Source organism: Lissotriton helveticus, chromosome 9 (genome assembly GCF_964261635.1).
Source record: "Lissotriton helveticus chromosome 9, aLisHel1.1, whole genome shotgun sequence".
Taxonomy (NCBI): domain Eukaryota; kingdom Metazoa; phylum Chordata; class Amphibia; order Caudata; family Salamandridae; genus Lissotriton; species Lissotriton helveticus.
In genome coordinates, this window is record NC_136070.1 from 1024843567 (window position 1) to 1024858347 (window position 14781).

Sequence of the window (14781 nt, forward strand, 5' to 3'; positions counted from 1 at the left end):
CAGTCCAGGTGAGTTCGGTGATATGGGTGTACTTGACTCTGCCGCTTGATTTGAAGATTGGGTCCAGCATGTGTCCTGTGCTGTGTGTGGGGTCGGTAACCAGTTGGGTGAGGCCAGAGTGGATGGAGGACAGGATAATGCACAATTAACAAGAGACAAACTAGACCAGCACAGATGACACCAGACCGAGTGACATGACCTCAGTGAGGCAGAAGGGACGGGTGGTGGTGGAGCAAAGTGGTGGCATCAGCAGCAAACCAGCTTCAGCAGGGGATACCTGCTAGGGGCAGTGAGGGCAAAAGCACCTGTTCAATGGGGTCACTGTTGGGACTCCATTAAGAAGGTCCTTGGTGATGGAGGGGCACTCGGTAGTGGGAGTCGGGAGAGGTGGAAACGGCAGGAAACAAATGGCAAGGCAGGCTAGGCTGGCTTGCAAGCACGTACAGCAGGTAAAACACAGGCTAACTAAACAGGAAGAAAAAAATGTTAACCTGGCAAGGTAAAGCAAGCAGCAAAATGGGCACATTTAGACTAATACATATGAAAAAAGGCTCATCTGGCAAGGAAAACAAACAGAACAAGCATTTGCAATGCAATAGGTCTCGCATTAGGAAAGTGTGAGATATTGGTATTGTAAATGACAATTTTTTTTAATATGTGTTGGCTTTGAAAATATATAAATTAATAACATTGTTATTCACAAAGCCAATAGCTTACACTTTCCTAATGTGAGTCCTATTGGCTATTTCAATGCTTGTTGGTAGCAAGCAAGGACAGTGCTGTTGTGGAGCTGAGTGATGATGTGGTTGGGCTGAGTGATGTGGTGGTGTATTAGAGTGATGTGGTGGTGTCCCAGAGTGATGTGGTGGTGTCCCAGAGTGATGTGGTGGTGTCCCAGAGTGATGTGGTGGTGTCCCAGAGTGATGTGGTGGTCTCCCAGAATGATGTGGTGGTATCCCCGAGTGATGTGGTAGTGTCCCCGAGTGATGTGGGGGTGTCCCCGAGTGATGTGGTAGTGTCCCCGAGTGATGTGGTAGTGTCCCCGAGTGATGTGGGGGTGTCCCCGAGTGATGTGGTAGTGTCCCCGAGTGATGTGGTAGTGTCCCCGAGTGATGTGGTGGTGTCCCAGAATGATGTGGTGGTATCCCCGAGTGATGTGGTAGTGTCCCCGAGTGATGTGGGGGTGTCCCCGAGTGATGTGGTAGTGTCCCCGAGTGATGTGGTAGTGTCCCCGAGTGATGTGGGGGTGTCCCCGAGTGATGTGGTGGTGTCCCCGAGTGATGTGGTGGTGTCCCTGAGTGGTGTCCCTGGTGGTGTCCCAGAGTGATGTGTTGGTGTCCCTGAGTGGTGTCCCTGGTGGTGTCCCTGAGTGATGTGGTGGTGTCCCTGAGTGATGTGGTGGTGTCCCTGAGTGGTGTCCCTGGTGGTGTCCCTGAGTGATGTGGTGGTGTCCCTGAGTGGTGTCCTTGGTGGTGTCCCTGAGTGATGTGGTGGTGTCCTTGAGTGGTGTCCCTGAGTGATGTGGTGGTGTCCCTGAGTGATGTGGTGGTGTCCCAGAGTGATGTGGTGGTGTCCCAGAGTGATGTGGTGGTGTCCCAGAGTGATGTGGTGGTGTCCCCGAGTGATGTGGTGGTGTCCCCGAGTGATGTGGTGGTGTCCCCGAGTGATGTGGAGGTGTCCCCGAGTGATGTGGTGGTGTCCCAGAGAGTGATGTGGTGGTGTCCCCAAGAGTGATGTGGTGGTGTCCCCGAGTGATGTGGTGGTGTCCCAGAGTGATGTGGTGGTGTCCCCGAGTGATGTGGTGGTGTCCCCGAGTTAGAGAGGGAGGTGAGAGGAGAGAGAGAGGAGAGGAGAGGGGATTAGGGAGAGAGAGTGAGGAGAGAGAGGGGGGAGGGGAGAGTGAGGAGAGGGGGAAAAGGGGAGGGGAGGGTAGAGAGGGAGGGGAGAGAGAGGGTAGAGTGGGGATAGAGGGGGGAGCAGAAAGTGAGGGGAGAGTGAGGGGAGAGGGGAAAAAGAGAGGGGAGGGGAGAGTGATGGTGAGAGGGGAGAGTGGGGAGAGTGGGGAGAGGGGAGACTGATGAGGGGGGTTAGACAGAAGAGAGTGGGTATAGGGGAGTGTGGTGAGAGGGGAGAGTGGTGAGAGGGGAGAGTGGTGAGAGGGGAGAGTGGTGAGAGGGAGGGGAGAGAGAGGGTAGAGTGGGGATAGAGGGGGGAAGTGATGGGAGAGAGGGGAAAAAGAGTGGGGAGGGGAGCGGAGAATAATGGTGAGAGGGGAGAGTGGGGAGAGTTGTGGGAGGGGAGAGTGGTGAGAGGGGAGACTGGTGAGGGGGGTGAGGGAGGGGAGAGGGGTGAGTGGTGAGAGGGGAGAGGGCAGAGTGGTGAGAGGGGAGAGTGGTGAGAGTGGAGAGTGGTGAGAGTGGAGAGTGGTGAGAGGGCAGAGTGGTGAGAGGGCAGAGTGGTGAGAGTGGTGAGAGGGCAGAGTGGTGAGGAGAGGGCAGAGTGGTGAGGAGAGGGCAGAGTGGTGAGGAGAGGGGAGAATGGTGAGGAGAGGGGAGAGTGGTGGGGAGAGTGGTGAGGAGAGGGGAGAGTGGTGAGAGGGGAGAGTGAGGAGAGGGGAGAGTGAGGAGAGGGGTGAGTGGGGAGAGAGATGGAGTGGATAGAGGGAGTGGAGAGGGGAGAGTGGTGAGTGGTGGGAGGGTATAGTGGTGAGAGGGGGAGTGGTGAGAGTGTGGAGAGGGGAGAGGGGGGTGAGGGGGGAGAGGGGTGGGTGAGGAGAGGGGAGAGTGAGGAGAGGGGAGAGAGGGGTGAGTGAGGAGAGAGTGGGAGTTGAGAGAGGGAGTTGAGAGAGGGAGGGGAGAGTGGTGAGAGGGGAGAGTGGAGAAAGAGTAGAGGGGAAAGTGAGGAGAGGGGAGAGAGGGGGTAGGGGAGGGGAGGGGAGAGTGAGGAGAGGGGAGAGTGAGGGTAGGGGAGATTGAGGAGAGGGGCGAGTGAGGGGAGGGGCGAGTGAGGGGAGGGGCGAGTGAGGGGAGGGGCAAGTGAGGGGAGGGGAGAGTGGAGACTGGTGAGAGGGGAGAGTGGTGAGAGTGGAGAGAGGGGAGGGTGATGAGAGGGGAGAGTGAGGAGAAGGGAGAGTGAGGAGAGGGGAGGGGAGAGTGAGGGGAGGGGCGAGTGAGGGGGGGGCGAGTGAGGGGAGGGGGAGTGAGGGGAGGGGAGGGTAGAGTGGAGAATGGTGAGAGGGGAGAGTGGGGAGAGGGGAGAGTGAGGAGAGGGGAGAGTGGGGAGAGTGGGTAGAGGGAGGGTAGAGAGGGAGGGGTGAAAGGGGGAGAGTGAGGAGAGAGAGGGGAGAGTGATGAGAGAGGGGGAGAGGATAGAGGGAGGAGAGTGGAGGGAGAGGAGAGGTGAGAAAGGGGAGAGAGTGCGGGGAGAGTGAGTATAGAGAGGTGGGCGTATGGAGAGTGGGAGGAGATGAGAGTGAGGAGAGAGGGGAGAGGTGAGGAATGAGGGAAGAGTGTGAGGGTAGAGAGGGAGAGGAAGGGGAGAGGGGAGAGTGAGAGGAGAGGGGAGAAAGGGGAGAGAGTGAGGGGTGAGTGAGAAGAGAGGGAGGAGGGTAGGTTGAGGAGAGAGGGAAGATGGGAGGGGTGAGAGTTATTTTTCCCTTTTCAAAAAGCCTTAAAAAAAAAACACTCTTAACCTTTTTTATTTGCACCTTTCTAAAAACCAGGACAGGCGTAAGTATTTCCTTTGTTTTGGTTCCCTGGGCAGAAGTAGAAAATGCTGCAGCAGCCGGTCGAAATCTGTAGGCCTGGTCACCTTACCATCTTATCGACTTCAGCAGCATAAAATACCATGAAGGCACATGTTTTGTATTTGATTTCAAACCTTAATTAAAAAATAATCACACACTACAGGACGCATTCGTACACTGTAAAGAAGCGCTCCAAAGAAGCTTTTGTGATAGTGTGACTTTCTTCAATTAATTGTTGAAAAGGGCTGGTAGGAGCGGACCGTCGAATCTGCCTTCGTTTTAAAGGACTTGTTGCGTAGGTGAGCGGAGGGGCATGAAGATGTTGTTTGTGTTAGTGACTGAGCATGGTTACTCTAAGCTTTGCGTCCAAGCAGTATATAAACAAGCAGTATATAAAAAATGAAAAAATATATTTGAAGTGTGTAACGAAAAGAAAGGATGTATCGATAAAAAAACGGTGATTCTGTGATTGCTTGACATTCTAAAGAAAAGATGTACATCTTGAAAATTGTAGAGCGTAAGACACTGAGACAAAGAAGGCAATATCGAGCAATTCCATGTTTGTGCTAGCAATTCCAATGAAGGGGTGATAGTAAATTGATTGTCCCCAAAAACATATAAATAAAGAAAGTTATGCAAGTACTGCCAGAATTAGATAGGGAAAACAGAGGAGAGAAATAATCAACTAGTGTAGTGTGTAATGTTTGAAACACGTAACAAAATTACTATAAAAAAAATTTTCTAAAAATTACCGTTGTGTGTGAGTAACAATTATTAATGTTTTTAAAATATAAAAGAACTATGAGATCGGCTTTAAATAGTAACCAAATGCAAATCGTAAAAAATGCGGAGATGAGGCCATCATAATGTCTTACAAATATTGACCCTGCAAACAATATTTAAGATCTTTTGTTAACATAAGTACTGTCTTTCCCTTAAAGTTCTCTTTTTTTGGAGTTACGCATAAAAGTGATTCAGGTTAGAGGGGAAACAACAACTTAGGAGGATGTCTCCATGTGGCCTGTGCTTGGCTGGGGCCTCGGGCATGTTTACTGGTAACACGTGAAATGTTCGGTGCATATTTATTTGTAACGTTTCATGGTGTGTTACAATGGATGTCCCACGTTATTGTTGTGTCTGCAAACGCGTATTAATGGTCAGTAGCCAGAAAAGAAAACAAGTGTCTAGAAACAAACAAATGTAGCCGTGCCTGGGCAGTGAAAGGGGAGGAGGGAGGAGTAATGCGAGTCACGGCAACAGCCTTTGATGTGCTGGCCGGCTGTTCAGTGAATAATTAGGGGAGGAGAAATGCCGGCTGGGGGAAGCTTGAGATGCCTGGTGGCTTTATTGTGCACGCGCTTTTTGCCAATGCGCTTGCGCATTGAGCTTTTTTTCTCGGGCACTGCAACAAATCGCCGAGATGGATAAGCTCTGTTTAAGCTACAATATAGCTCGCCAGCTATGCGCATGCGCATCAGCAGGCGAGCCCTAAAAATGGGCACAATTAGACTAAAACATAATACAAAATTGACAGGAGACAAACTAGACTGTCACAGATGAGGCCATACCTAGTAATGCGACCTAAGTGAAGAGGAAGCGGCGGGCAGCGGATTGCTGGGGAGGTAGGTAGGAGCATCAGCAGCACACCAGCGTCAGCAGGGGAGACTTGCTAGAGGCAGCGAGGGGCACTGTGCAGCACTGCAATCTATGTGTGCAACCGTTTAAGTGGGGCCGAGTCAGACCATGCTGCTTTTGTCAATGGGTCTGACCACACCTTCTCACAGAACCCAAAATTGATAATGAATGCAACTGCGTTTCTCCTGCCATTTGGTGGTGCCAATTATTTTGGTTACGTTTTCCTTCACTTCCGTTCTCTTGTATTTTTTTATACTCTGCCATCAAGTGGGGTCTGGTGCAGAAGGGAAACTGCTCTGATGCATTCAGGAGCAGTTGGCATGTTAGTTAATTCCCTTGACTCTGGAGCAAGTGATTTTGTTTTCCCGTTCATGACTACTGATGTCAGCAGAATATTTTGGGGGACTGTACTAGGGGATCACTCAGCCTGGGGATTTGTGGTCTCATCAGGAAAATTTCAGTCCTACAACTGAAATGAACACTGGCTGTATGGAAAGTATAAACAAAAAAGGTTTCTGTTTCCAGATACCTTAGAGCCTTGCTAGAAGAAAACACAGCCAGCACTCACTGGGGTTGACTGTAGGGATTGTGTATAATGTATATAAAAAAGGAAAAGTTGTTCCTTTTTTAGGTGTCCCCTCACTCACCGGGGTTGCCCCACAGTGACATGCTTCATCATTGGGGCCATCCCAGTCCTCTACGGGCTGGGGCGTGCTACGACTTGCGAAGTTACGTAGGAGCACTTTTATGGACTATGTGTGGTGCATGTGTATTTGTGGGGAGTGGACTATGTGATGTGGGTTAAAAATACCTGTCCAGTAGGTTTTCAATAAACTTTATTCTGACCTCTAGGTGGTAATATTAAAAACGAGGTGGGGAGATAGGCTGCCCTAAACTTTATGTGTCCAGATGTGCCTATCAACTCCTAAGTCACTTAGGAGTTGATAGGCACATCTGGACATTTATTCTGACCTAGAGGTCAGAATAAAGTTTATTGAAAACCTACTGGACAGGTATTTTTAACCCACATCACATAGTCCACTCCCCACAAATACACATGCACCACACATAGTCCATAAAAGTGCTCCTACGTAACTTCGCAAGTCGTAGCACGCCCCAGCCCGTAGAGGACTGGGATGGCCCCAATGATGAAGCATGTCACTGTGGGGCAACCCCGGTGAGTGAGGGGACACCTAAAAAAGGAACAACTTTTCCTTTTTTATATACATTATACACAATCCCTACAGTCAACCCCAGTGAGTGCTGGCTGTGTTTTCTTCTAGCAAGGCTCTAAGGTATCTGGAAACAGAAACCTTTTTTGTTTGACTTAAATTATTGGAGGGCGAGCCTAGCTAATAACCCTCTAACTCCCTTCCCCATTTATTGTATGGAAAGTATTTCATGTGTTCTCAGCTGAGTTTAAGGGAAATGTGTTTGCAGTCTGTATAGGCCATAGGGCAGTGAAGGCCTACTTAAAACAGCAGTTTGGCCACAAGATCTCGCAGTCTGAATCAGGTAACTCTCAATATCTGCCAATGGCTAACGAGGAATCTAAGCTGACTGAAGGCAGTGCATTTATTTCCAGGGGTTCACAAAGTCTTGGCAGACCTCTGAGTTGGGTTTTCCCTGCTCGCGTTTTCTGTCCTCAACCCTTTAGTTTTTGGGGAAATTTGTTGCAGGCGATGTCTTCCAGAAATAGACCTTTTTGCTGGCAGGTCCAATATTCAGATGCTCTTATTTTTCTCGAGGTTTCAAGATCCTGAATTGATGAGGGCAGATGCTCTTTTGAGCATCTGGCCAAAAGTTATATTTTATGCCTTTTCCCCAATTTCTCGCTTCCCCGGGGCACTGGAAAAGGTGTAGATGGAACAAGTAGACCAAGAAATACATCGTTTCATATGCTTCAGTGTCTCATGGTGGAGAAGGAGTGAATTCGTATCTTCTCTAACCTCCTTCTTTAGTCAATTCTTCACTTTATTCAGTCACATACCAATATATAAATCTGGGAGTTTGGAGTTCTCCTCAATAAAGGTCTTTTTCGTTTAGCTTCCCTATCTGTTTAAACCACTAGACAAGAGTCTTGAAGAATGCTTATAACTACCACTGGTTCTCTTTTAACAGATAGGGTGCAGAAAGGAGTTTTCCCCCTATATATTGTCTACCTAAAAGTAGTTTGCAGATTCTACAGGATGCTTTCAACAAGAACCTTCCAGTGACCACCATAAGACTTCAATGGTATGCAATAAAGGACTTTAGATCCCCTTGTGGCAATTTTACATAAGTAGAGAACTTTAGGCCAGATGTATGAAGGCATTTTGCGTTCACAAAGTTCTGATTCACAACATCTGAGACTTTTTGACTTTAAAATGGCCTTTTAGTATGCATAAAATCCATAAGATACAGTAGCATGTTACCAAATAACAATTTGGGTTTTCATGTTTTTACTGAATGGCTGTTTGGGAGGCCGGTGTGTTTAGGGCATCCCTTCCAAATAGCGATTGACAATGAGATGTATTAATGTTTTTTAAAGTAAAATCTAGGGCAATATCATTAACATCATTAACATCATTCATATTTTAAAAACTGCCTAAAGGTACCCCAGGTACCTCAGTCAAGGCTTTAAGAAAGTTTGTAAAACTTTCAATTTTTTTAATGCATTCCGCTTTCCTTAAAGAAAATGGGCTGCATTTAAAAAAAAAGAAAAAAGACTGCTTTATTTCAAAGCAATCACGGACATGTAGGTCTGCTGACCCAGAGTCCACAATCATTGTGATGGTAGCAAATTGTAGTGGGTCACAATTTGCGAGCTACCTCAATAATATGCATGAGTTTGGTCAAATTGCAACCCACTACGATTCATTATTTTGCGACTCGACCTATCAGTACATTGGCCAGTTTACAAAATACCATTAGAGTTGCTTAAAGTCTGCACGCAGTTTGTGACCACTTTTAGCAAATACAATGTTTGTTCATCTGAACCTTTACCCCTAAAAGTAAGGGGTTTCATTTGTTGAGATCAAAGCCATTAGTATTTTCCCTTCTACAGATTTTTCTACAGTTCTGTCCTTTTTGCAGAGCCCTCCTTTTGAGGCTCTGTTTCTAAACTTTTTGTACTCTAAAGTGGCAATAACCACGGTTAGAAAAATTAGTGAGTTTGGTGCTTTGCTTTGCTACAATCTATAACTAGAGATTTAAGAGAACAGGATTGTTTTAACTTTAGTTCCACATATCCTTCCAGAATTCATTTGGTATTTCATGAAGAACAGGAATTAGTTTTCCTTTCTTATGTGCCAGTTCCTCTTCAAATTCGGACTCATTGATTTTTATTCTGGATATAAGGGCTTTGATAATTTAACTGCTGAAGACAGAGGATTTAAGAAACTAAGGAGAGTATTCTTAAGTGTGAAGGTGAATCCCTCACCCCTTATATTTTACGGCTGGCAGGTGATGCCATCAGTCCTATTCTAAGAGAGCTTTACATTTGTCTCTTGTTACGCTATCTGTTCCACTGTCCTGGAAGCATGCCCTGTTGTTAAAAACACTATCAACTGACCTCTACATGTTAACCAACTACAGACCCATCTAACTATTGTCTACTGCTTCCAAGATGGCCGTGAAACTGGTCAGCACTCAATGATACAAATTCATTGAATCTAACCTCTTTGATCAAGAACCCCAGTTATAAACAATTAGGTTAGAGCCTTTCACAACACTGAATCAGGCCTTTTAGCGGTTTCAGAGCATATCAACTCTATCCTTGACTATGGCAGTGCTACAGCCTTGGTATTCTTAGACTTTTAGGCAGCGCTCAACACTGTCTCTCTTGTTGTTCTGCTACAATGGCTCACCAACAGAATTTTCTGTGACTTTGTCTTGAATTGGCTTTATCCTTTTGTTTCCTGCTCTTCTCTATCGTTCTTTCTTTCTCCTTTCTCTTCCTCCCCAGTGGTACTAGGACATGGAGAACTTTATGGTTCTTCTTAGAGCCCTTCTTTTTTTAATATATGCTGTGGAAGGTCAAGGTGCATTGACTGGTGCTTAGCAAGATGTCAACCATGTGGCGGATTGGCCTGAAACTGTATGGGATTTTAATTTCTTAACGGGATATGGCTCCTGCCCATGTATGCAAGATATTCTGCATGAAGGTGGATGGATATTGAATGACCTTTTGGTTTAACATGACTAGACATTAGATTCTACATATGTCCTGAAGAAGCACACTCAAGTGGACTAAACGTGTTGCTTGTCTCTGCTGTATTGTTTGGATTTCTGGCACTAACAAGCAAGATAAAACAAAGATCTTGAACACTTTTCTAATTTGAACAAGGCTTTCTTTATGAAAAAAAATTGAATGTGGTGCTCCGCTTATTGTATTATTAAAACTCAGCATGCTGTTACCATATCAGAGAATGGGGGGACCATTCCTGTGTTTTGGGGGCATTATTGTGGGCTGAGACTTACCGTCGGACTGCTTCCCCCGCCGCCAAAGTTGATCTCGGCCGCCGAGTGGGGACGGCCAGTGCTTCCACGGACCACAACGCCCAGCGCCCCCTGCTTCACCGGGACGCCGCCTCCTCACGCCTCCTGCTTCCTGCTTCCGCCCGGAGGCGCATAAACAGCAGCAGCACCTCCCGCGTCGCGGGACGCACGCGGGCGATGCCGGGCTGAGCCCGGGCAGAGGGCGGGCCGTCTGTGGCCGTCCGGGGACAACGGAGGACGGGACGGGCCACCCCTCTTGGCTGTAATTGTGAGTAATTGCCAATCCACACTCATAGGACTGATAATTGTTTCCAAGCAGCTAGCAAGGATTGTGTGGTTTGTGTATTTCTGATCCCCTGTGTGCTGCTTTGTAACTTTGAACCGCTACCAACTATGTCTATCCAAACCACCTTAACGGACAACTATCTGCTGAAAGTTGTCAGCAGAATTAACAGCGACAGAAGAAAATCGTTAGGGCAAGGCAATTTACCTGATCTTCCACCTGACATACCACTGGACCCCACCAATGAGGGTAGTAACGACATTAATGTGGCAGCCAAGACTAATAACATCAGCATTAATGCTGGAACCATTGTTGCAGAGGTTCCAGATGATCCTACTGCAGTGGAAGATCTACCAGACTTATCGGAGACCCCAGATGGCACCCCGCAACAATGCACTAGGGCAACACGTTTCATGAGAGCATGCAGGAAAACCAATATTAAACAGGGAGGTCACTCGGCCAGGAATAAAAAGGACTCCACTCCCAAAGAGAACATTGGTGATAAAGGGACTCTTACTAAGGACAATTGTGTTACCATTAATATTAACCAATTTGACTTGCTAGTGAGTCGTATTGATGATAAACTGAAGTCGGTTGTGGAGCCTTTATTAGTTAAAATTGATGCATTGTCGGCTGAAGTATTGAGATTGGGGGCTGTGGTGGATCAGCACGTAGCCAAATTGGACAAATCCGCACTACCCATTACAGTTGCTACATGTCCTCAACCTGCTCCCAAGCTAGATAAGGGGAGGCCTTGCCACATGAATACTGCCTCCCATGGCCCAAATATAGGAAGACAATCACTAGAGGCGACACCTGTTTTGACTTGTCCGAAATCACTACCAGCCCGCAATATGGGTCGACCAGTGCAGGTACCGGTGGCCGCATCTGCGGCTACAGGGCATGTAGGGGCAATTGCCGGTGCAAGCACATTACCAGCACCAAATAGAGACAGGGCCATGCAGCCACCTGTCGTATCAGCTGTTGTAGCTGGTTCCGCTGGGGTGTCTGTGGGTATAAAAAATCGTCCAGTAGACCTCCCTCCGGAGTGTGTACCTTATGTCGTGGTTCTAACTAATGTCCCGTTCCTAAACCAGGCCCCACCCCCTCAGGAGTCCCGAGATTCTTTAACAAATAAAACGGTCTCATGGTTAAATCGTCACTGTGGTTTCCCAGTTAACTACTCTGACCAAATGATATCTACCAGAAGGGTTAACTGGATCGGTAACACTAGAAATACCTGTGGGGGTGACTGTGTGATCATCAATTTTAAACACCCCCAACACGTTGCGACGGTCTTACTTAGAGCAGCTGCTTTAACACAGTCTGAAACTGATGTAGTCGCACGACCCTTGGGCTACTTTTATAATCATCTTAATAGGTTGCCTCCCGGGAATTATAGAGATGGGGTCTCCACCCCCGACTTCATGCCAAATAGCGACAGTTTTTTGCTACCTACTTTTAACCCTGTACTTAATGGTGGCAGATCTAACCTGCCCATGCCCCTGTTAAATCCTGTTCCTAGTGGTAACAGATTTGTAACACATACTCCTAATTTCGCTCTCAACTGCGATAACATTTTCTCGCCTGTTAATGGGATGGTTTATCAAGTCCCGGTCCAGAACAGGTACCAGTCCTTGAGTTTCTTGGACCAAAACGATTGACATCAGCGGGGGCCTGGGACCGGGAGGGATGTTATTCGGAGTACCCACAAGAATAACATAAGTGAGGTGAGAGAGGATTTACCTTCTGCCATCACGGGCAATTCGGAAAGTGGGACAGTGGTTCACTGTGCGAATGAGATTGTTGAGGATTCAGCGAATGCTACAGGTAATTGCATGGGCGGGCCGGTGGTTGACCAAAGCAATAGGGGCAATTGTACCAATAATACCCCTGGTATCGCCAATAATTGTCATTCTGTGGGGATTACTATGGCCAGCTGGAATATTGCCGGATGAGCATCCAAGGCACTTAAATTGGAATGGGAGGGCATTGTAAGGTCCTATGATATTTTATGCTTGTAAGAGACATGGTGTGTTGATAAACCTAGCCTTGAAGGGTATACATGCTACAGCTTAGATGCTTCTGAATCTAGCCATGGCAGGGCAAAGGGAGGTCTCCTTATTCTTATTTCAGTGGATGTAAAGTTGACTATTATTAAACATTTGTTAATTGAACCACATTCACAAATCCTGTGGGTACGTTTACTAGATGGCACCGATGTGCTTTTAATTAATTTTTACAAAAACATTTTTACTAATTACCGGCACAAAGTGATAGATGAGTTATCCTGTGCCTTAATGAAGCTGGTAAGCAAAGCAACATGCACTTTTATTTTCGTTTGGGCGGGGGATTTTAATTTACAAGTCTGTAGTCTATCCTCCTCCAGGGTTTGTGGGATCCTATCTAACAGCGGGGAGAGTATGTCCCACTTTCCACATAATGCTTATGGAGAGTTAATCAATAGCACTATGGTTTCGTATGATTTAGAGCTATTGAGTACTGAACAGGAGGGAAGTGAGTGTCCAATTCCCATCTTTACTGGAAGGAATGTGGGATCCATTATCGACCATATCATGGTCTCATCCAGCTTGGTACCCCACTGCATAATTAAAGTAAGGGACACATCCTCCTTGAGCGACCATAACTGTGTTAGCTTGCAAATAACTACATGGATGGTTAGAACTGAACCGCCCACTAGAGTATTGGCAAATACAGAGCCACATAGGCCTAATGGGGTTAGGCTGAGATGGAAAGGGGAAAATTCGGCCATAGTGGAACCCTTAATCATAAATAAATGCATGATGGACATTGACATTATTTTATGTCTAGGATGCCCGTCTGCACAGGTTATGGCTCATTTTCTCAACATCAATACAATCATTAATAGTATCTTTTCGGGGAAAAAAATAGGCAGAGGAGGGAAAGGGATTGGATGGTTTGACCATGCCTGTACGTCCTTCCTCTCACAACTCAAACAAGCTCTGGCCGCTACCCCAAGGGACAAGGACAGAGTCAAACTTTTAAGATTCGATTATAAAAAGGCGCTATCTGAAAGAAAGAAGGAATTACAGCAGGAAGCATGGGATCACCTTACCCAGGCAGCAGAAACTGCTGATAGTAGCCTGTTTTGGTCCACTGTTAACTCCCCTTTCCTCCAAGATGACAAAATCCCTCATCTTTCTTCTAATGTGGGCAGCGAGGACTGGGTGAACCATTTCTCCGCGATTTTCCAAGACAATACCGTGATGCCCAATGAACATAGGACCTGGCCTGTAGTGCCTCTAGATATTTCGTTGGGAGAGGTGGAGAATGGCATCAAAAATAGTAAGGGGGGTAAGGCCCAGGGGCCAGATGGAGTCCCGATAGATGTTTATAGGGCTCAACCACAACTTTGGGGACCAATACTTACCTTGGTACTCAACGCTGCAGTAACTACCATGATTCCACCTACATGGGGCGACTCCATTATAGTCCCAATCTATAAAAAGGGGGACAAAGCGCTGGCAAGTAACTACCGGCCCATCAGCCTGCTCGACTCATCTGTAAAAATTATGAGCAGAGTTCTGCTTCTCAGATTAGAGGAGTGGGCAGATGAGAATGGGATCCTTGCAAATTCACAATATGGATTCAGGAAGGGAAGAGGGACCTTAGATCAGTGCCTGAATCTAGAATTGTTGATAGGCAAGTACACCAGAGCCAAACCCGGTAACATCTATCTTTGCTTTGCTGACCTTAGCAGTGCTTTTGATTTACTTAATCATTCACTTCTTTGGTCAGTTTTGCTTGACATGGGTGCCCCGAAAGAAATTATCTTCTTTCTCGACAGACTATACAGCAAGCTGCAAACATGTGTTCGGTATGGTGTTAGTGGGGAATGTACTAGTAATTTTAATGTGAAACGGGGAATTAGGCAGGGTTGCGTCCTTGCGCCCCTTTTATTTACCCTTTTTGTTAATGGGGTTGAAGTCGCCTTGAAAACCATCACGGCTGATGCTCCACAGGTCGCAGGGGACAGCGTCCCAGTACTGCTGTATGCAGACGACGCGGTGCTCCTGTCACGGACACCCGTCGGTCTACAGCGTCTGATGGACAAGTTCACTGAATTTATTGGGAGCAGGAGACTGTTGATCAATAAGAATAAAACCCATACGATGACCTGTGGGATTAAATCGGGCAGAAACCACTCCTTTTTTATAGAAGGGGTTAAAGTGCAGCATGTGAATAGTTTTTGCTACCTGGGGGTAACTTTTACTAGTGATGGTAGGTGGGGGCATGAACTAACGAATGTTCGAACTAAAATGAGCAAAAGCTCTTATGGCATTTTTAAATTTGCATCTAAGTTGGGGGATAGGCGAATCAAGGATATGCTGGAAATCTACAAGGCACGTAGTGTATCCATTGCCCTTTATGGGGCGGGGCTTTGGGGTTACTGTAATACTGATTGTTTACAGATAGAAGAAAACGACTTTCTTAAGAAATTATTGTGCCTCCCTAAATCTGCCCCAACAGAGTTGATCCAGAGAGAGGCTGGGGTTTTTCACCTGACCGAGCTCGCCTTACTTAGGCCTCTATTGCTTTACCGAGCAATTTGGCTTAAGGAAGAGACTAAGTTCAATCAACTTGTAATTAGGGAACG